This window comes from Macrotis lagotis, chromosome 2 (assembly GCF_037893015.1).
Source record: "Macrotis lagotis isolate mMagLag1 chromosome 2, bilby.v1.9.chrom.fasta, whole genome shotgun sequence".
NCBI lineage: Eukaryota > Metazoa > Chordata > Mammalia > Peramelemorphia > Peramelidae > Macrotis > Macrotis lagotis.
The window spans coordinates 262,672,482-262,694,738 of record NC_133659.1 but is presented as its reverse complement, the minus strand read 5'-3'; the positions used below and the strand labels follow the sequence as shown (position 1 = coordinate 262,694,738).

General features: G+C 37.4%; 1 long non-coding RNA gene across 2 annotated transcripts; it reads right to left on the bottom strand.

The window, feature by feature from the left end:
- Positions 1-495: 495 nt before the first annotated feature.
- Positions 496-16,436, bottom strand: LOC141514913 (uncharacterized). Of its 2 annotated transcripts, none has more exons than XR_012476144.1 (3): positions 16,256-16,436; positions 12,712-12,783; positions 496-855 (listed from the first exon to the last, which is right to left on the bottom strand). It is a non-coding gene; the product is annotated as an uncharacterized LOC141514913 (long non-coding RNA). The 2 variants fall into 2 exon arrangements; XR_012476145.1 differs by lacking the exon at positions 16,256-16,436 and adding an exon at positions 13,744-16,236.
- Positions 16,437-22,257: the final 5,821 nt, after the last annotated feature.

Genomic DNA, 22,257 nt, shown 5'->3' with positions numbered 1-22,257 from the left:
AGTAAAAGCAAAAATAAATCTCAATAAAAGGGATAAGGAAGGAACCTACATCTTTGTAAAAGGCACCATTGGTAATGAAGCCATATCATTATTCAGCATGTATGCACCTAGTGGTCTAGAATCCAGATTTCTAGAGGAATAGCTGAATGAATTACAATGAGAAATAGACACCAAAGCTTTAACAATGGGAAACCTCAATCTCCATCTCTTAGAACTAGATAAATCTAACAAAAAAATAAATAAGTTAAGAAGGTGAATAAAATCTTAGAAAACTTAGATATGCTAGATCTCTGAAGAAAACTTAATGGGAATAGAAAAGAATATACCATTTTCTCAGCGGTACATGGCACTTTCACCTAAATTGACCATGTACTAGGGCACAAATGCTTAAAATTAAATGCAGAAAGGCAGAAATAATAAACACACACATAATAAAGGGTCAAGGAAAGACAAACCAAGAAATAATCAATAATTATATCCAAGAAAATGATAATAATGAGTCATCATACCAAAATATATGGGATGCAGCCAAGGCAGTTTTGAGGGGAAACTTTATATCTTTAAATGCCTATATGAATAAAAAGAGAAAGAGGAGATCAGTTAACTGTTATGTAACTACAAAAGCTAGAAAAAGAACAAATTAAGCATCCCCAATTAAATACAAAATAAGAAATTTTGAAAATGAAGGGAGAGATTAATAAAATGAAAAGCAATAAAACCATTGATCTCATAAATAAAACAAAGAGTTGGTTTCATCCAGGCCTGTTCTTTTTCCAGTGAGATATTTCACGATTTCTTCTAGCTTTTCATTCTTTTGGTTTTGTTTCATTTTTTTCCTTGATCCTCTGCACCTCCCTGCCAAGGAGAGAGGTCTTATGAAGTTGGTGGGCTCCATTTCAATTCTTTGCCCCAGTTGTTGCCCTCATTTAACATCTCTACTCATCCAACTCTCTCCTCTTGAGGCCCTTCTTTCCAAATATTTATCTCTTTTAAGACTTCTCTTGTTTTTACAAAAAGACTACCTTATCTAATAAACTCTTTATTCTAATATGCTTATGAGAGGAGATATGGGAATGTCACACCAAGTACCTTCAAGAGACAAGGAATAATTTTGTTTGTTTTTTTGATAGTAGTTTTATGTCAGTATATAAACTCATAAAATGAATAACCCAGCAAAGAGGAGGTTGGTATAAAATCCCTCTGGCATCAGTTGAAATGTATATTTCAATATATAATATAGTTAGTTGTAATTAGATTCCAATAAATTATTTACACATAATATTCTATGAAATGAAATGCTGCTCTTTAAGAAATCATATTCTAAGACTTCTCTGTTAAATAATTCTCTTCCTTTTAGAGGTGCCTCCTGACTAACAGGATTATCTAGCTCCCATAGAGCTCTTTAGCAACTAGGTGTCACAGTGTATTGGGGGGGAGGAAGAAAATGTAAGAAGGATGGGATAAATGAGAGGAGAAAACTAAAAGTAAAAGGGGAATAAAAAAGGGAAAAGGAGAAGAAAAGGGAAGTGGGTTGATTAAAGGAAATACAGATTGAGAAATGCAGCAGCCAAAAGGAAAACACAGGTGAGGAGGAATAAGGAACATAGAATTCAATATTTTGGGGATGCAACTACAACGGTAGAAAAAAGAACAAATTAAAAATTCCCAATTAAATATCAACTTACAAATTCTGGAAATCAAAGGAGAAATGAATAAAATTGAAAGTAGGGGGCAACTAGGTGGCACAGTAAATAGAGCACTGACCCTGGAGTCAGAAGGACCTGAGTTCAAATCCAGTCTCAGACACTTAATAATTACCTAGCTATGTGACCTTGGGAAAGTCACTTAACCCCACTGCCTTGCAAAAAACAAAAACAAAAAAATAAAATTGAAAGTAAAACACTTATTGAACCTGGTTTATTAACAAACAATAAATTAGATAAATCATAGGTTAATCTGGTTAAAGAAAGAAGGAAATTAAATTTTCAGTATCAAAAAGTGAAAATGGTGAAATTTCTACAATGAAGAGAAAATTAATGTAAAAATTCAGGTCAACCAAATGTAGGTCTATAATTTGAAAATCTAAGTGAAATAGATAAAGATTCAAAAAAATTACCCAGATTAACAGAAGAGAAAATAAGACAGATAAATAAACGCTTCCCCCTTTCCCTGTAGGATAAATTTCTAAACCCAGCTGGGAATATATGCTATTTCCGATTTGAACGACATCTGTTGAGAGCAAACTTAAGTCAGTTCTCTCTTCCTTCTTTCCTTCTATAATATTAGGTCTGTTGTGCCTTTTCCTGTGGTATTATTTGTTATCCTATGCCTTACCTCTTTCTACACAATCCCTTTTTTATATGTCCTAATTGTTATTCCCATTTCCTAATCTGTCTTATACCCACACTTTCTGGCAAGGTATACACCTTTCAACTTTTGTGATATAAGTTCAATTCTCGAGAATCATAAGAATTGTTGCATCAAATCAATTTATACTCATCCCCTCTTTTGAAGCACAATCTCCCTAACTATACCAGTATTAATACAACTCTCAAGAGTTCAAAGTTTTATCACAGTCAAATTCTACCTACTCCCTCTGACCAAGTGTATACCTTTCAATCCCCTTAGGAGAAACACAGTTCTCAAGAATTATAAGTAGAGGCTTCATGTGAAGGGATATGGACAATTGAGCCTCATTGCCTAACTTTTTTTTCCTTTTTCATTTGCCTTTTATATTATTGAGTCTTAGATTTGAAGATCAAATTTTCTGTTTAGTTGTGGTGTTTTTATCAGTTAAGTTTGAAAGTCTTCTGTTTAATTACAAACCTATCTTTTCCCCTTGGAAGAATATGCTGAGTTTTTCAAGGTAGTAAATTCTTGGTTATAATAGAAGTTCTTATTCCCTCCAGAATACCATGTTCCTAGCTTTTCAGTTCTTTAATTTTGAAGATGATAATTCTGGAAAAATCCTGATTGTCATTCCCTGATATTAAAACTGCTTCTTTGTGGCTATTTTTGGCATTTTCTTTGTAGTTGAGATTCCTGAAATTTGAATAGAAGATTCTTTGAAAATATTCTTTGGAATATTTGTATTCTCTTCTGGTGTGATCAGTGGATTCTTTAAAGACATTTTTATCTTCTTGTGCTAGTATATTAAGAGAGTTTTTCATGACAGTTTCCTGCAAGATATTGTCTGATCCTGGCTTTCAGGTAGACAAATATTTTGTAAATTTTCTCTCTGGCTCTATTCTCCCAATTGATCTTTTTTTCTAAGTGTTACTTTATATTTGCTTCTATTTTTTCATATCCTTGGTTTTGTTTGATATATCTTGATGTCATTCATTTTCATTTTTTTCCAGTTTTTTTCAGAGTTTTATTTTCTTCAGTTAGGTTTTCTGATTCCTTTTGCAGTTGATTAAGTTTACTTTTAGATGAGTTGTTTCCTTTTAGTCTTGATTATTTTTATTTTCGGTAGTTCAGTTTTGCTTCTAAAATCATTATTTTCTTCATTCATAATTCCTCTGCATGACTCATTTTTTATCTATTTTTCTTCTTCCTCTTTTTTGGTATTTAAAATTCTTTTTGAGCTCTTCCAAGGGGTGTTTTTAAAGTTGAGAACAATTCATGAACCTCTTTGAGGCTTCCCATGTAGGAATTTTGCCAGTGTTTTCTTCTTCTGAGATAGTATTTTTATCATCCCTAGCAGAACAGTATCTGTCAATGTTTAGCTTTTGTTTATTTTCCTGTTTTATTTGCTCATTTTTGTAGTTGAGCTCTGCTATAAAGCATCCTAAATACCAGGGTTCTGCTTAGGACAAAATAGTACCATAATTTAGACTCTCTCTGATGGCCTGCTGAGTTGGAACCTGAACCAAGCTAGGACCTCAGTTAGTCTAGAAACTGAGCTGCACCAGGACCTGAGTGGTCCTGAAAGATGAACTGTGTTGGGAACTGAACTGAATTGAGTCAGGAGCCTCACCTCACTTGGTCCTTCTGGGATCTCAGCTGCACTGTGGCTAAGAGCCTTTCACTGCTTTCCTGGATCTCCCAGGAGCTAAATAACCTTTTTTACCAACGTGGGACAAACCTTTTCCTGAAGTCCCTCCATGTTGTCTTATTAAAAACTTCTATCACTATAATTTGGGTGGGGGTGATTCTGAGGCTTTAGGATTTGTTTAGAGACCTTATACAAAGTTATTTTGAGAAAAACTCTGGGAACTTTCTAGTTTCCCACCACCTTCTTGGCTCTGTTCCATTAGTCCCAAAAGATTTTCATCCAAATATGTTTGAAGTAAAGGAAATATTTTTGAGTTGTTCTCAGAAATGAGAGGCTTTAAACAAACTGTCAGTCCTGAAATGCAGCAACATTAACGAATTGTGGCCAGAGCAATTGGCTAAATTTTCTTCTATAAGTCTGATTTTCACCAGTCAATATTCCATCGTGGAAATCCCAAGATGCCTTAGAACCATGGATTCTTTGAATTATGGCACATCACTTGCCCTCATCAGGTTTGAATTTGTTCCAGAAATAAGAATTTCCTTATTTCCTTATTCCCTAGTGCAGCTATGAGAGTGGGATGGACAAAAAAAAATTTTTAAAGGGAATAGGGATTGTGACAGTAGGGTCTGTCTTTATAAGCTTGGATGCTTAGTTCAGAGTAATATTCAAATTATCTTGTTACTTTAGCTGTATCAGAGATTGGATTTCAAACTGTAGATAGATGCAGTGGTTCAAATAAAGAAGTGTGGATGATTTTGCTTAGTTTATTCCCACTAGCGTCTGGACAAATATATTTGGGAAAGTGTTTTATTGAAAAATGATCAATAGCTTTGTCTGTTAACAGGAAAGAAGGATGACACACGTTTTTTATCTGTCAGTGACCAATGTGACACTCACTTCAGGCTTGGAATTCTACATGGTTCTCAACCCCTCTTCCCTAAATTCATTTCCCTTTTATGTTTACTTGCTTTAGGACACCTTAATCTTGATATCCCCATGTTTTGGTTAATATATGTGTTAATTTCGATAACTTGATATCTTGTGTGACTGAATGAAAATTGACAGAAGAGGCTGTATTTGTGATTATGTATAAGTTTCTGTGTTGTTTTTTGTGTGTGTGTGTGTGTGTGTGTGTGTGTGTGTAAGTATGGAGAGCAATGACACCAAACCCCTAAGTAGAGCATTTCTCTCCAGAAAGCAAGATAAATATATCCATCTCTGTGTTTCAAAGTCTGTCAACCCAGTAGGAGGGTGAAAAAGCTTCCAAAGCAAAGATCATTGAACACTCTTCCTGAGTTTAGGTAATGGTTACAGATTGTGTATCAGAAATGAGACCTGAGTTTCTCATGGTCTTTGTTGGGATCTAAATTGCTGAATTCTCAAGCAAGTGTCCAGTCATCAACATTTCCAGTGGAGAACTCCCCTCTCAGTCTCTTAAAGTTCTCCTCTTTGTCTTACTGCATTTTATTTGAAGTGCTGTGATAGAAGCTCTACCTTAATGTCCTCATTTAGAATTTCTTCCTCAATTCAAATCATAATCAATTTCTCCCTATGCAGAGTAGACTGATTTCCACCTAATGGAATTTGATTGTCCCTGTTTTTGCTACAAAATTCCTGTCTGTGACTTTTGATAATGCTGATCCCTCTCCTCTCCATTATACTCTTCTTCCTCTAAATTCTCTGGTATTACTCTCTTCTTCTGTCTTCAATCTGTCTGAGCAGTCCTCTGTCCCTTTTACTGAATCCTTACTCATGTCACATCTACTAAATCTGGGAGATATTACAAGGATCTGATCTGGATCCTCTTCTTTTCTTTCTTCCCTTCACACTATTTCACTTGATCTCATCAGTTTCAGTGCATTCAATTGCCATTTCTGTATAGATGACTCTTAGATATATTGTTAAAGCCCTAGCTTCTCTCTTAACCTCCAGTCACTTATCATAAATTACCTAAGAAATTTTTCAAAATGTTTGTACCATCGGATGAAATTGTCTAAAACTGAACATATTATCCTCCCTCCCTACTCCACCCCCTCAATTATTCTTTTCCTAATTTTTCTATTACTATCAATGAGACATCACCTTCCCCATTACACAGGATTGGGAATTTGGTGTCACCCTTTACCCATTACTATCTCTTATCCTATTAATCCCTAAAGAAAATTTACTGTCAAATTTTATCATTTCTGTCAAGTTCTATCTTCATGGCATCATTTTACATTTCCCTTCTCTCTTTGGTCACTGCCACCATCCTGATCCATACATTCATTACTTCAGATCTGGTCTATTGCAGTATCCTGCTAACTGGTCTCCTGCACCATCTCTCCCCACTCCAGTCCATCCTCAATTCAGAAATGAATGTCCTAAAGCACAGGTCTGACAAAATCATGCCTCCCTCATTCCACAAAATCCAGGAGTTCCTTGTTATCCCCAGGATGAAATATAATTCCTGCTTTGCTATTGAAGTTCTATTTTTGATTTGGTCCCTTCCTGCTTTTCCAGTGTTTTTATATCTATTCCTTTCCTTCTGTCATCCAGTGAAATTGACCTCCTGGCTCATTCTCAGATGCTACGCTCCAATTACTGACTGCTCTTTTTAATGACTATCATCCACCATGTGAAATGTTCTCCTTCTTCTTTCCTGCCTTCTGAAGTTTCAGACTTTCTTTTCACCTGCTGCAAAAAAAAACAACTTTTCACAACCTTAATTAAGTTTGGGGTCTTTCCTATGAGATTACCAGATATTTGACATGATTATGCCCTGCTTGTACAAAGTGGTGACTCTATTTTTTCCTCCATTAGATTGGGAAATCCTTGGTATCAGGGCCTTTTTATTTTTAATTTATTTGTATACCAAGTGTTTATTACAGTCCTGATACAGAGTATGTTCTTACTAAATGCTGGGTGACATGATGTGACTTGAACTGGAACAGCACGTAAAATTCTATCATTACTGATGAATTCACTAGTAGCTGACTGTTGTCCCAACTACTGATTTAGTATTTAAAGATATCGGGTAATTTTTAGAAGTGGTACAATCTCTTACATTTCAAGGGAATGGAGGTATCTTGAACTTTCATTTCCTTCTTAGCAGTAGGGATGGAATGTTAAAAGAATATTGAAAGATGGGGGCAGCTAGGTGGTGCAGTGGATAGAGCACCAGCCTTGGAGTCAGGAGTACCTGAGTTCAAATCCAGCCTCAGACACTTAATAATTACCTAGCTGTGTGGCCTTGGGCAAGCCACTTTATCCCATTGCCTTGCAAAAAAAAAAAAAAAAAAACCTAAAAAAAGAATATTGAAAGAGATGGCTAGAAAGGCAAGAAAAGAGGCAAAAGTAGTATGAGACGATAAATCTAAGTCCTTGTTTTCATGTGTGTAAAAGGATAACTTTGTCCCGGATCTCAAGCTACACCATCCTAGCAGCACAAACAACATTAGAAAATCAATAACATTGAGATTTGCACACTTTTTCTCCAAGGAAGTTGGCCTTCAGGGATTCAGGGTTTGTACAGCCATGTGTTAGAACTCTCCACCATATTCTACCTGGTTCCCATTATCAACTCTGAACTGTTAGAATAGGGGATCATCATTTGCCCAAATTAATTATCAAATTAATTTGGAGAATATTTTTATTCTACATAGAATACTTGTGAAGAATATACTTGGTAAAATATATTTTGCTGTGAAAATTTTAATTTTAAAAAATAATTTTATTGATGTTCTTATTAAATATATCAACATATTTATCTTTATTGTCCTTCCCCTTTACCCTCAGAAAACTATCCCAGTAGACAAAGAATGTCTTTTTGTAAAGCAAAAGTATATCAGGGGTAGCTAGGTGGCTCAGTCGATACAGCACTGACCCTTGAGTCAGGATGATCTGAGTTCAAACTTGGCCTCAGAAATTTGATAATTACCTAGCTGTGTGACCTTGGGTAAGTTACTTAAACCCCATTACCTTGCAAAAAAACCAGTATATCAGTATAATTTATAGCAATATTAAAAAAATTGAAAATAAATACAGTGGCCTCCTATCTCCATGAAGGATGCATTAGTACTATCATTTATTTTTTTTTTCATTAAAGTCCGTCTGGATTTTTGTAGTTTTGTTCAATTTCTTTTTTGATCTTTTGGTTTTTGATTGTTTGCACTTACAATGTGTATGTTGTTTTGGTGGGGTTCAGTCTACTTCATGTTTATCAAGTCATGGAGATCTTTCTATTGTTAAATATTTAATTGTTTTCCAATTATATACAAGAGTAGTTTCTACCAATGCTTTTTTGCAAGGCTTTGAATTTTACAATTTTCCTTCTCCCTCCCTTCCTTCCTACCTACCCTCAACAGAAGTTAATCTAAAAGTCTTCAAATTTAATTACATGATATGCATAGAGCAAAATTAAATGTTAAGCAAAAAACAAATCCTTAAGGAAGAAAGAAAATAATACAGATAGCAAAATTATGAAAAGCATAAGATAACTTTTTTAAAAACTGAAGATATGGGGTGGCTAGGCACAGTGAATAGAGCACTGGCCTTGGAGTCAGGAGTACCTGGGTTCAAATCCGACCTCAGACACTTGATAATTACCTAGCCGTGTGGCCTTGGGCAAGCCACTTAAACCCATTGCCTTGAAAAATCTAACAAAAAAATTGACGATAATAATCTTTGGTCTTTGTTTAAACTCCATAGTTATTTCTCTGTATTCAGATGTTGTTCTCCATCACAAATCCCTAAAATTGCCTCTGATTATTTCACTGATGGAGTGAGCAAGTCTATCAAGGCTGGTCATAACCCCATGTTGTTTTTAAGGTGTGTAATTTCTTCTGGTCTGCTCATCTCACTCAATATCAAATCTTGCAAGTTTTTCCAGCCTTTTCTGAAATCCCATCCCTCTTGATTTCTAATAGAACAATAGTGTTCCATCACATACATATGCTACAATTTGTTCAGTCATTCCCCAATTGATAGACAGTCCCTTGATTTCCAATTTTTGCAACGACAGAGCTGCCATGAATATTTTTCATAGGTGATGTTTTTTCCCCTTTGTCATGACCTCTTCAGGATGTAAGACCCAGTACTGATAATGCTGCATTAAAGGGTATGCACATTTTTATTGCCCTTTGGGTAATTTGGACAATTCCAAATTGCTCTCTAAAAAGGATCAGTTCACAGTTCCATCAACAATTCATTAGTACTCAGCTTTCCCACATCCCTTCCAACACTGATCATTGCCCATTCTGGTCATGTTGTCCAATCTGAGAGTATGAAGTGGTATCCTAAAGATGCTTTAATTTGCATTTTTCTAATCAGTAATAATTTAAAGCAATTTTTCAAATGACCATGGATGGCTTTGATTTCAAATGACCATGGATTGCTTTGATTGCTTTTGCATATCCTTTCACTATTTGCCAATTGGGGAATTTTTTTTTTTAATAAATTTGCCTCAGTTTTCTATATATTTTAGAAATGAGTCCTTTGTCAGAAATACTAGTTGTAAGAGAGTAAGATTCAGGCAATTGTCACTTCCTCCTTTCTATTGCAGTAGGTTCTTTGCACCTTTTCATGTGATGTAATATATACTGTTTTCAATCTCTCTTCCTGTCTCTTTATTGTACCCCTTTATTAAGGAGATGTTATTTTTAAATCATTCCATCAGAGTCACAGACAAGTCATGAGTGTCTATTCCTCTGGTTATGCAAATTCCCCCAAATAGAGTTACAATTTTCAAGAATTATGAGAATCTTTCTTTCAGGTGGGAATATGGCCAGTTTCACCTTATTGGATAACAATTTTTTTTCCTCTCCTTCCTTTTTCATGTATCTCTTGATTCTCCTAGTTTGAAGAACAAATTTTCTGTTTAGCTCTGATTTCGTTAAAAGTCTCAGTTTTGCTGGATAATGAATTTTTGTTTGCATTCCAAATCCCTTGCTCTCCAGAATGTCATATTCCAGGCCCTTCAGTCCCTTAATGTTGATGCAGCTAGGTCCTATGTAATTCTGTCTATGGCTCTTTGGTATTAAAATTGTTTCTCCTTGATTTAATAGTTATGGATATTACCCAAAATATTATTTGTTGTTTTCATTTTGGGATCCCTTTCAGGAGGGGTTGGATGTGTTTTTTCAATCACTGTTTTGCCCTCTAGTTGCAGGATAACAGGGCAACTCTGCTTTTCTGTATTCTGAAGTATGGAAATCACGGTTTTTTTCTCTTCAAGTCTTCAAGTAGTCCTATGATTCTTAAATTGTCTCTCCTGAATTTATTTCCATGTCTGTTCTTTTGCTGATATTTTACACTTTCTTCTATTTTTTAAAGTTTTTTTGACAGATTCTTCTCTTCTCATGAAGTCATAAGTTTCCATAGATTCCAATCATTTTTAGAGAAGATTTTCTTCATTCACCTTTTGCATCTCTTTTTCCACTTGGTCAATTCTATTTTGGAAGGAGTTGTTTTCTTTTTCCATTTGCCTAGTTATGTTTTTGAGAGAATTATTTTATTTTTGCACCTGTCCAAATGTATTTTGAAAGAATTTGTATTCTTGTATTCTTTTCCCAATTTTTTAGTTTAATTTTTAAACTCCTTTTTGATCTCTTCTAAAATATCTTTCAGGGGGGTGGGGGGAAGCTAAGTGGCACAGGGGAGAGAGCACTGACCCTGGAGCCAGGAGGACCTAAATTCAAATCCAGCATCAGACAATTAATAATATGCTAACTGTGTGACCTTGGCTAAGTCACGTAAGCCCATTTCCTAACCAAACCAAACCAAGCAAACCAAAGACAAAACAAAAAATACATCTTTCTGGACTGGAGACCTATTCATATTCTCCTCTGAAAATCTAGTCCTTTCTGAGTCAGGATCATTGTCTTCAAGTTAAGATTCAATGGTTTCCCCTTTGCCCTGCCCTTTCTTCATTTTGGGCCCTTTTCCTAGGGCCTTTGTTGGGGGAGGGGTTACCTTACAAAATTTCGGTGTTGAAATCCCTAGAGGTCTTGCCCATTTCAGGGGGATGCTCAGTGGGTTAATCTGTAAGGGTTGCCCAAAGCTTTCTCTGGATTGACTGTGCTGTTGATGAGTGGTCCACTCCCTAGGCCTGGGGGGGGGGGGGGCATGGAGGCAGGGAGAACCAGGATCTGGGTTGTAGTCAAACAATGTACACTGAGCCCTCTAATTAGATAGTTATTATAATTAATCTTCAATTATCTGAGGGAGATCTGTTACCCAGAGCTGAAGCTTGGGGCAAAGGGCAGACACCACGGTGGGGGTTTGTTTTGGACAAAGTCACCATGCTGTCCCACAAGAATGGAAGTGGAGAAGGTTACTCTGCTGAAAACACAGGGCTAGTGCTCAGGTCTTCCAGACCAGACAATCTGACCAGATAGATGTCTAGTTGTCTTGCTATAACTTTCCCCACCTGTCATGCACATAGCAAATGCTTCCAGGTTGTTCTCAGGTTAGTTCCCTGGTCTCTACTTCCTCCCCTCCCCCAACACACACCCCTGCATTAGGTGTTTGCCCACTGGCCCTGCACACCCTGTGAGAGACCTTATTGGGAGATGTTCTCTCCAGTTATTGTCTGAGTTCTGTGGTTCCAAAATCTGTTGAATTATATTTGTTCTAACGGAAAGTCAGGAGAGCTCAAAACAGTTCCTGGTGTCTCTGCCATCTGCCTGGTATCTCTGCCATCTTGGCCTTAGTTTCACATGTCATTTCTTACAGTACTATAATAGTCTATTGTATTCATGTAGCAAAATTAGTTCAATCAATCAATTTGTCTCTATTTTGATTCCAATTCTTTACTATCACAAAAATGCCCCTTTAAATCTTTTGGTATATGTTGTGTGTTCATTTTTTTTCTTTTTTATCAATAGCTTACTTAGGAATAGAGTGTTTAGCTGAAAGGATATAGATAATTCAATCACTTTATTTTCATAATGCCAAATTGCTTTTCAAAATGGTTATATGATTTCACAGTATCACCAAAAATGTATGAGTGTACCAATTAGTCCACATTCACTCCAGCATTAAATATTTCCATTTTCACCATCTTTGCTTGTTTTCATGATATGAGGTAAAAATTAAGGCATTATATGATTTGCCTTATTACTGATTTGGAACATTTTTTCATGTACTGTGAATTCTTAGCAATTCTTTTCTTTTTTATTGATAGTTTCTTTTTTCCAAATATGTTTTATGAAAGTTTTTTCAACATTCATCCATATGCCTATGAATATTTTTAAGTTACAAAATTTCCTTCTACCTCCTCTTCCCACCCCCTTCCCCTCAGCACTGAACAGTCAGGTTAATATTGTACATGCACATTTGTGTTAAGGATATTGACAGATTAGTTACTTTTGGTATGCAGAATTAGGATTAAGGGAATGAAATACATGAGGTATTTTTTTTTAAATTGAATGTAGTGTTCATTAGATTCTGAAGGATTTTTTATATAAATATTTTATTTGTTTGGTTTTGTTTGGTTTTTCTTTCTCTGGATGGAGAATGCTTTTCATTTTAAAACTTCATTTCCTATGCAGAAATGATATTGGCCTTATTAAGAAGAGCCAATACTGGTTCTACAGGATTTACTAACGCATTCATTGAAGTCTGCATTCAACTTTTCCCAAATGAAAGATCTGTTTAGAAATGTGAAGAGTAGAGATAGCATCTGGATATTTGACCATTTTAGGAAGAGATGATATCCCTATGTGTCTCACCTGGATTAAGTGCTGTCCTCTGTACATGCAGGAGGATGGATGATATGCCAGGTCTAGCTCTTGTTCCTGAAACTACAGAAAACAGATGTGACCTTGAAGACATCCAGGCTACTGGGGAGTAAGAAAAAGCATACATTGTGACCCTTATGATGGAGAGTAAAATTTATAATATTCTGTACTAGGGGACCTTGATTTTGTTATTATTAGCTGTATCACTTGGTCAAGTTACTTGATCTCTCATCCCCATATTCCTTCTTGATAAAACTAGGAGCATGTGCTGATTTTTGTGTCCTATTCCAAATTTAAAACATTGATGTTGTGAATTATGAAGTGTCTCCTCTGAAGATGGATTTAAGACTTGGAAACAGTTAATAGTCTTACAAAGCCAACACTGTTAAGTAAATCTAGGGGATAGCAATTTGGGTAAGAAATGCAGTAAAACTGCAATACCATGAGAATAATTTTCCTGGGTGATCTTTCAGGATAATATTCACAGAATTACATGATCAATGAATATACAAAGATTGATTGTTCTTTGGGTATAGATCCAAATTGCTCTCCAGAATGGTTGGATCAGTTCACAACTACATCAACAATGCATTAGTATTCCACATTTCCAACATTCCCTCTAATATTAGTCATTTTTTTTATACTCTTATGTGAAATCTCTCAGTTTCTTCTTCATCCTGGCCCTGTCCAAAAGCATGTTGCATCTGAGTACCCTCTCCCTCAATCTTCCCTCTCTTCTATCACCTATTCCCCCTTCCATCTCCCCATTTCCCCTCATCCCATCTATTTCCTCCCATCCTTCTCCAGGGCAAGACAGATTTCCTCGCCTATTAAGTGTGTATGCCATGTCCTCCCTGAGCCATTACTGATGAGAATGAAGGCTCACTCATTCCCCCTTCCCTTCCCCACCTCCCCTCCATTGAGAAAGCTTTTGTTTTACTCTTATGTGAAATCTCTCAGCTTCTTCTTCATCTCCCTTTCCTTCCTTCCAGTACTTTCCCCCATTGCCCATTGACTCCATACCTTTAACACATCATGCCATTATATTCCACTCCTTCCTATGTCCTGTCTATAAATCCTCCTTCTAACCACGCTTATAAATGAGAACGTTCATATATGTTATCAATATCTTCTTCCCATGCAGGAATACAAGCAGTTCAACATCATCAAGTTCCTCATAGTTAGTCCCTCTCTTCAACTCCCTTCATGGTTCACCTGAGTCCTGTACTTGTAGATCAAACTTTCTGTTCAGCTCTGGTTGTCTCGTTAAGAAAGTTTGAAAGTCTCGTTTCATTGAAAATCAATCTTTTTCCCTGAAAGAGGATGTTCAGTTTTGCTGGGTAATTGATTCTTGGTTGTAAACAAAGATCGTCTGCCTTCTGGAATATCGTATTCCAATCCTTACAAGCCCTTAATGTAGATGCTGCCATATCCTGTGTAATCGTGACTATGGGGCCTTGGTAGTTGAATTGTCTGTTTCTGGCAGCTTTTAGAATTTTCTCTTTGATTTTGGAGTTTTGGAATTTGGCTATAATATTCCTGGAAGTTTTTCTTTTGGTATCCCTTTCAGGCAGTAACTGCTGAATTCTCTTAATTTCTATTTTATCCTCAGCTTCTAGGATCTCTGGGCAATTTTGCTGTATTATTTCTTGAAAAATGAAGTTTAGGCTCATTTCCTGGTCGTGGCTTTCAAATAGTCCAATAATTTTCAAATTATTTCTTCTGGGTATGTTTTCAAGGTCAGCTGTTTTTCCAATAAGATATTTCACATTTTCTTCCAATTTTTGTTTTTTGGGGAAGAGTTTTATTTCTTCCTGATTTCTTGCAAAGTCATCAGCTTCCTTTAGTTTCATTTTGCATTTGAAGGAGTTACTTTCTTCAGAGAGCTTTTTTATCTCTTTTTCCAGCTAGCCAATTCTGCTTTTTAAGGCATTCTTCTCCTCATTTGCCTTTTGTTCATTTTTTCTATTAGGCCCGAACTGGTTTTTAACATATTATTTTCTTCAGTATTTTTTTGTATTTCTTTCACCAAGCTTTTGATTTGGTTTTCATGATTTTTCTGCATTGCTCTCATTTCTCTTCCCAGTTTTTCCTCCACCTCCCTGAATTGCTTTTCAAAGTCACTTTTAGGCTCATCCACAGTCTGAGGACATTTTCTATTTCTCTTGGAGGTTTTGGACACAGATGCTTCAATTTTGTCATCATCATTGTATGTGTTTTGATCTTCCATAGGACTGAAGTAATTCTCTATGGTCATTTCTGTTGTTTACTCATTTCCTCAGCCCAAGCATAATTTACAGCACTTCTAAGGCTTTAGGGTTGTTGTTTTTTTTTTGGGGGGACACCCCACTGGGACCTTTATTCTTCCAAGGTCTTAAGCTCTCTATCCTGTGATTTGATATGTAGATGACCACATCACAGCCCTCTGCCTTGAGTCTATAAGGCAGGATCCAGCTATCTTAGTAAGGAAGCCTAAACTGCACCCTGAGTCTGAGTGTAGGCAAACAGCAGATTCCTGCCCCAGGAAGAACAGAGAGACCTCTGCAGACTTCCCTTACCTTCTCTTGGGATGCAGGATGCTTTCTCCTGATTCTCACTGCAGGTTCTGTGGTCGTGCTTCTCACACCACACTCACCCAGGGGCAGCAGATTTGTCTTGTCTCCCCTTCAAGCCGTTGCTGGTGATCATTGGAATGGACTGGGCTTTGCTGAGCTGGGCTGGGCTGAGCAGTGGCTTTTTTTCCCACCCCAGGTCCTGGTGAAGTACACTCTTCCTGTGGAGGTTCTAAGTTATCTTGGACTGGGAAAATGTATCACTTAGTCTTTCTGTTTGTCCTGCTCCTCTAAATTTTGGCTAGAGCCCTCATTTGTTTGTTTTTTCGGGGTTTGGGGGTCAGAGTTGTCGGGGAATGCTGCCTTCACGCCACCACCTTGGCTCCGCCGCCCCAATTCTGCTTTTTAATGCATTCTTTTCCTCAATAACATTTTGAGCTGTTGTATCCATTTGACCTAAACTCGCTTTTAATATGTTATTTTCTTTACCACTTTTTTGGATCTCTTTTACTAAACTGTTGACTTCATTTTCATGTTTTTCCTGTATCTATCTCATTTCTTTTCCCAATTTTTCTTCTACCTCCCTTACTTTTCAAAATCTTTTTTTTGAGCTCTATCATAGCCTGAGCCCAGGTTCTATATTTCTTGAAGTCTTTAAATATAGAAGCTTGGACTTTCTCATCTTCAGATTGTATATTTTGGTCCTCCATGGGACCAAAGTAATTGTCTATGGTCAGGTTCCTTTTTTCTGGTTATTCATTTCCCCAGCTTGTACCTGGTTCAGGGGTGCTTTATGAGCTTTTGAGATGCCTGCAAGGACTTCAGTATGGGAGGCTCTGACTGTTCTGCTGGTCTGTTGAATGGTCACAAGCTCACCCCTCTGGGGCCCCAGACTGCAACCAGGGTCTGAAAGTGGTCAGAGCCCCAGAGTCCTGTCCCAGGGACAGAGGACAGACCTCGGCAGTCTCCCTCCACTCCTTTACCTTCCATGGGCTGAGCAATCAGGGAGCACCTTCCAGGAGGCTCCCGCTGGGTGGCTCCATATGCCTGCTTCCATTTCCTGGGACCTGGGCTGCGCTGAGGGCTGCGGCCGTGCTGAGGAGGGTTCCTGTGAAAGCAATTTTGATCAGAAATATATGATTAAAGAAATATGAAACTTTGACATTCCCCTATTTTGATCAAAGGTGATACTTGCAGTGTTAACTGGAGATCAATGAAATATTAAGGCAGATGATAGGCATATTGGAGAGAGAATAACAGATCTTTGGACCTAGAGCTGTGAAGAAACATGGGTGGGCAATATAAGGTTCTTAAGAGTATATAAAAATTGGTGATACATTTATAATGTCAAAAAGGCATATTACAAAGATTGAAAGGGAGGAAATCAATCCCCTTTGATTAAATACACTATACAAAAAACAAGTACAAAATAGCAAAGGAATATTCAGATCCATGTCTTCTGGAGTCCTTTGATGCAGTTCTGTGTCTTTGGATATTGTTGCAGAGGTTCTTTTCAGTTCGGGTTACCTGTAGAGATCTTCCTTTCTAGTAAAAGAATTCCTTACTTCAAATTTTAAACAGATCAAAATTCATATTTTCATCACTAGGAAAAAACTCAGAAACTTCTTAAATCACAACAATTTACAATTTGATATGCCCATTATCATGCTGATATTCACAGAAAATTCAGTTACAAATAGAAATTAATCGAATTTCATTTTTTTATATAATCTTATTCATTTATGTATTCATTCCCCCATGTGTAGAATGCTATTCCATTTAACAAAATAAACTTTCCTAAAAAACAGAATTCTACTACAAAAGAGAATTCTTTAAAGGTTGACAAATTAAGGGGCAGCCAGGTGGCACAGACAATAGAGCACCAGTTTTGGAGTCAAGAGGACCTAAGTTCAAATCCAGCCTCAGACACTTACTACTTACTGAGTTGTGTGATCTTGGCAAGTCACTTAACCTCACTGCCTTGCAAAAAAAAAAAAAAATTGGCAAATTAAATTGAACTTGTAATATATACATTTGATAATCACTTTAGCACACAGAGTATCCAGTAAGTGACTGACAAATGCAGAAATTTTAACCTTTTCATAATATTTGAAAGAAAAAATTTTAAAATAGACCACAGATCATCCTTTTCTGATGAACTGAGGCTGTTATAACAAAGAATCACATCTGGATGTTACAAAACTCATTATTCTGCTTAAAATGTCCCTTTAGTATTATAAAAAATTAAAAGATTTAATCACCACAAAAATATGTAGTTGACCACAAACACCAAGGCTATACACTAGCCTACCTGGCTATTAGGATTTAGATAACTGTAGACCAAAGGACCTATTTTAATATTGATCATCTGACATGATTATAGCAATTTACGATAAAGTTTATGAACATAAGAAAAGGAACACTTCATTTATTTAATTAAATGTCAGTTTTCAGGCAGAGGTCATTTGGATGATCAAATGTGCTAAATCAGTCCTTAAATCTGCCAGGGGAAACATTTCCAAACGTTGTGTTTGGGAAACCAAATTAGATGAAAAGAACTTCAGAGCATGCTAAACAGACATTCTCCTAACCTTTCCCAATGAGCCTCTCACTTGCAGTGTGCATGTCTAAAACTTTATAGGCTTACTGGCTCAAAAGACCATTGACTCAAACAGCATTTCCTTTGCTGTTCCATATCTAGAGTCAGAATAATATCCATTCAACAGTCCCCAAAAAACTTAAATATCAAATTCCAGAAAACCAGAAGTTCAGGTGAGTTTATTTCACAAGGATCGAACATTGATTATAATCTCACATTGGAACAAAAGAGAGTATCATAAAAAAAAAAATCACAGTTGATTTCATCCATGTTGCATAGGTGATTTTGCTTCAAAACAAACCACAAATGATTTGGGATGTATCAATACAACAATCCCAAATTGCAAATAGAAGCAGATTCTATAGAAACATTTTCCCTATTAATATGCTTAGTTATTATCCATATTCAAAAAAATAAACTATTGTTCCTGGAATCCTTTCACAACAATTAGAACATCTTAAGTTGACTCTGAAATAATTTGCATACATTCCCACAATTATTGCAAATTCCAGATGTAATAAACATAAGATATCTTAGATTCCAAATAAAATGATATATAGCTTATTACTCTTCACTAAACATAATTTTTCCATCATGAAATAACAATGAATTTAGATCAAAATAGCAAGAACTTTTCCACTTGCAATTATTACAGTAACTTGAAATGCTTTTAATCTTAATCTAATGGCCACTTGATTTAATATTGCAGTGGCAAACTTAAAATTGTCTAAGAACAGAAATTTTCCATGAAAACTATAAGCAATACCATCAGATTATTATATTGAATGAAGTTACAGATTGGAAAACAAAGTAGGTCCTACTATATAAACAATTATAAAACATTCTTTTTTTCTGAGTCTCTCTTCCTTTTTTTTAAATTTATTTTTTATTCTCATTTTGTACAAATGTTTTTTTACATTAATAAAATATTCTTGTTTACAAGTAAACAAAATACCCCTCCTCCCCCATGAATATAGATAGACTTGCTTGGGCAAAAAATAAATAAAGGGGAGAAAAAAAATTAAAATAAAAAAATAATAGTAATAATTGTAGCTATGGCCAGGTTGTGCAATGGAGGAAGCACCAGCCCTGGAGCCACGGGAACCCCCTCGTAACCCAACAATCACCCAGCCGTGTGACATGCAAGCCACCTAATCCCCACCGCTCTGCAAATACCAAAAAAAAAAAGAAAGAAAAAAAAGACCCAAAATAAAATAAAATAGTAGTAATAGTAGGGGTGGCTGGGTGGCAGACAGAGCATTGGCCCTTGAGCAAGGAGCACCTGGGTCCAAATCTGGCCCCAGACACCCAAAGATCACCCTGCTATGTGGCCCCAGGCAGGCCATCCAGCCCCACTTGCCCTGCACCCTCCCCCAAATAATAATAACAAAAAATGTGCTTGAGTCTTTGTTCCAACACCAACAACTCTGTCATGGGTGGATCTCATTCTTTATGATAAGTCCATCACAAAAGTTACTTCCATATTTTTCCACTGTTGCCATTGCTGATCGCAACTCCCTCCTTTCTTATTTCTCCACTACCATGTATTCTATTTTCTCTCTCCTTTCACTCTGACTCACTTCACTCTGTAGGGTCACTGAGTGGCGCAAGCAGACAGATCCTTGGTCCTGGGGCCAAGAAGCCCTGAGCCCCCATACCACCCCTTAGGCCCACAATCCACCTGGCCCTGTGGTCCTTGGCAGGCCTTCCAATCCCAGCCCCTTGCAAGAAGTAAGAAAGAAAATGTGTTATATCTGGCCACTCTTCCCCCCATGGTCCATGTCTCCTCCTTTATTCACATCCCCACCCCTTCCCCCTGCTCCCCCCTCCTTCTTACTCCAGATGTCTATACCCCATTTCCTATATTTGCTGTTTCCTCTCCTAGCCACCTCTGATGAGAGCAAAGGTTCCCTCATTCCCCCTTGCCTCCTCCCTTCCATATCATTGCAATAGCTCATTGTAATAAAAAAATCTTATGTGAAATATCTTGGACTATTCCCCCTCTCCTTTTTCTTTCTCCATTCCATTTCCCTTTTTTCCTATTGACTCCATTTTTACACCATATTTTATCTTCGAATTCAGCTTTCTCCTGTGTTTCAATTAAAGCTCCCTCAACCTGCTCTATTAACTGAGAAGGTTCATATAAGTATTATCAGTGTCATTTTTCTATGCAGGAATACATGCAGTTCATCATCATTAAGTCCCTCATATTTCCCCCCTCTCCTCCAATCTCCATGCGTCACCTGAGTCCTCTATCTGAAGATCAAACCTGTTCAGCTCTGGCCATTCCAAAAGGAATACTTGAAATTCCCCTGGTTCATTGAAAGTCCATCTTTTTCCCTGGAAGAGGACATTCACCCTTGCTGGGTAGTTCATTCTTGGCTTCATTCTAAGCTCTTTTGCCTTCAGGTATATTGTATTCCAAGCCCTACGAGCTTCCAATGTAGCTGCTGCTAAGTCCTGTGTGATCCTGACTGCAGCTCCACAATATTTGAACTGTGTCCTTCTGGCTGCTTGTAATATTTTCTCTTTGACTTGGGAGTTCTGGAACTTGGCTATAATATTCCTAGGGGTTGGTTTTTTGGGATCTCTTTCTCGGTGGGGGGGGGGGGGGGGATTGGTGGATTCTCTCCATTTCTATTTTGCCCTCTGCTTCTAGAATATCAGGGCAATTTTCCTGTAGTAATTCTTTGAAAATGATGTCAAGGCTCTTTTCCTGATCATGACCTTCAGGTATTCCAATAATGTTTAAATTATCTTTCCTAAGTCTGTTTTCCATATCAGTTGTTTTTTCAATGAGATATTTCACATTTTCTTCTAATTTTCATTTTTTTGGTTTTGAAGTATTGATTCCTGATTTCTGTTAAATTCATCAATCTCCCTGAATTCTATTCTTTGTCTGAAGGATTTGCTCTCCTCAGAGTTTTCTTATCTCTTTTTCCATCTGGCCAATTTTGCTTTTTAAAGCATTCTTCTCCTCAATAACTTTTTGAACTCTTTTATCCATTTGACCTAAGCTGGTTTTTAGCATGCTATCTTCTTCAGCATTTTTTTGGATTTCCTTGACTAAGCTGCTGACTTCATTTCCATGTTTTTCCTGCATCTCTCTCCTTTCTTTTCCCAGTTTTTCTTCCAACTCCCTTATTTGATTTTCAAAGTCTTTTTTGAGCTCTGTCATAGCCTGAGCCCAATTTCTGTTTTTCTTGGAGTCTTTAGATGCAGGAGCTTGTGCTTCCTCATCTTCAGACTGAGTATTTTGATCCTTCTTGTGCTCATTTGCAAAATATTTCTCAATAGTCTTCCTTTTGTTTCTTTGCTTGCTCATTTTCCTGGCCTGGCCCTGGTTTGGGGGTGCTTCCTAAGCCTTTGGGACACTCCCACAAGGGTCTCAGTGTGTGAGGCTCTGTCCTCCCTCCTGGTCTGTGAATGACCATAAGCACCCCCCTCTGCCATGGGGTCATGGTGGGGGGGCACTGTTGTTCTATGGGGGGACCTAGACTGGGATCAGGATCTGAATGTGGTCAGAGCCCCAGAATCCTGTTCTAGAGGCAGAGGATAGAGCTCTGCAGTCTCTCTTCACTCCCCTCCCTCAGCTCAATGGGCTCATGCCCTGGAGGCTCCGCCTGCTTCTGTTTCTGGATCAGGGCTGGGGAAAGACCAAGCTGCTTGTTGTGTGCCCTGCGGGCTGGGCTCCATGTGCTCGCTCTGGCAGAGGTCCCCTGCTGTTCCCCGACTTTGTGCCCGGTGCTCCTTTGGGTGCAGTTCAGGAGACCCCTGCTCCTGTGAGCTGAGACTCCCAGCGCCCTGGGGCGGCCTCCAGGAGGCTGAAGTTCTTTGGCTCTGGCGGGCCACCCCTCTGACAGGCCGCCTCTCCAACCCCGGGGAGCTGAGCCTTTCTGCTCTTTTCCAGGTTACCTCGAGTAGGAGCACTGCCTCACTGGGTCCCTTTGTGGGATCTGTCTCTTGAAAGTTTAGTTAGAGTCCTTAGCTGATGAATTTTATCAGAGAGCTCCTAAGACTGGATCCCTTCTTGTCGCCACCTTGGCTCCACCCCCCTGAGTGTCTCTTAAGAGTAGCAATAAATATTCCTTATATAAAACGACAATCACAAAACTTTCAAGAAAAAAATCAGTTGTGAAGTTGTAAAGTGATTTCTTATTCCATGTTAAAGCAAAAATGAATCTTTAAAACATAGGTTATAGTGGAAACGTGCTTGTGGATGACATTCTATTCTCATGCAAAAGCTCTTTCCTTTATTCAGTCGAAATTCTGCAGCAGACAATTCTTGAAAAAGATTTATAACTAGATAGCTCTAAAAATTCCTTTTTTTTAGAGGTTACAAGATTTTCTTCATATTTCACTTAAAAATCTTATGACGTAAGTCCT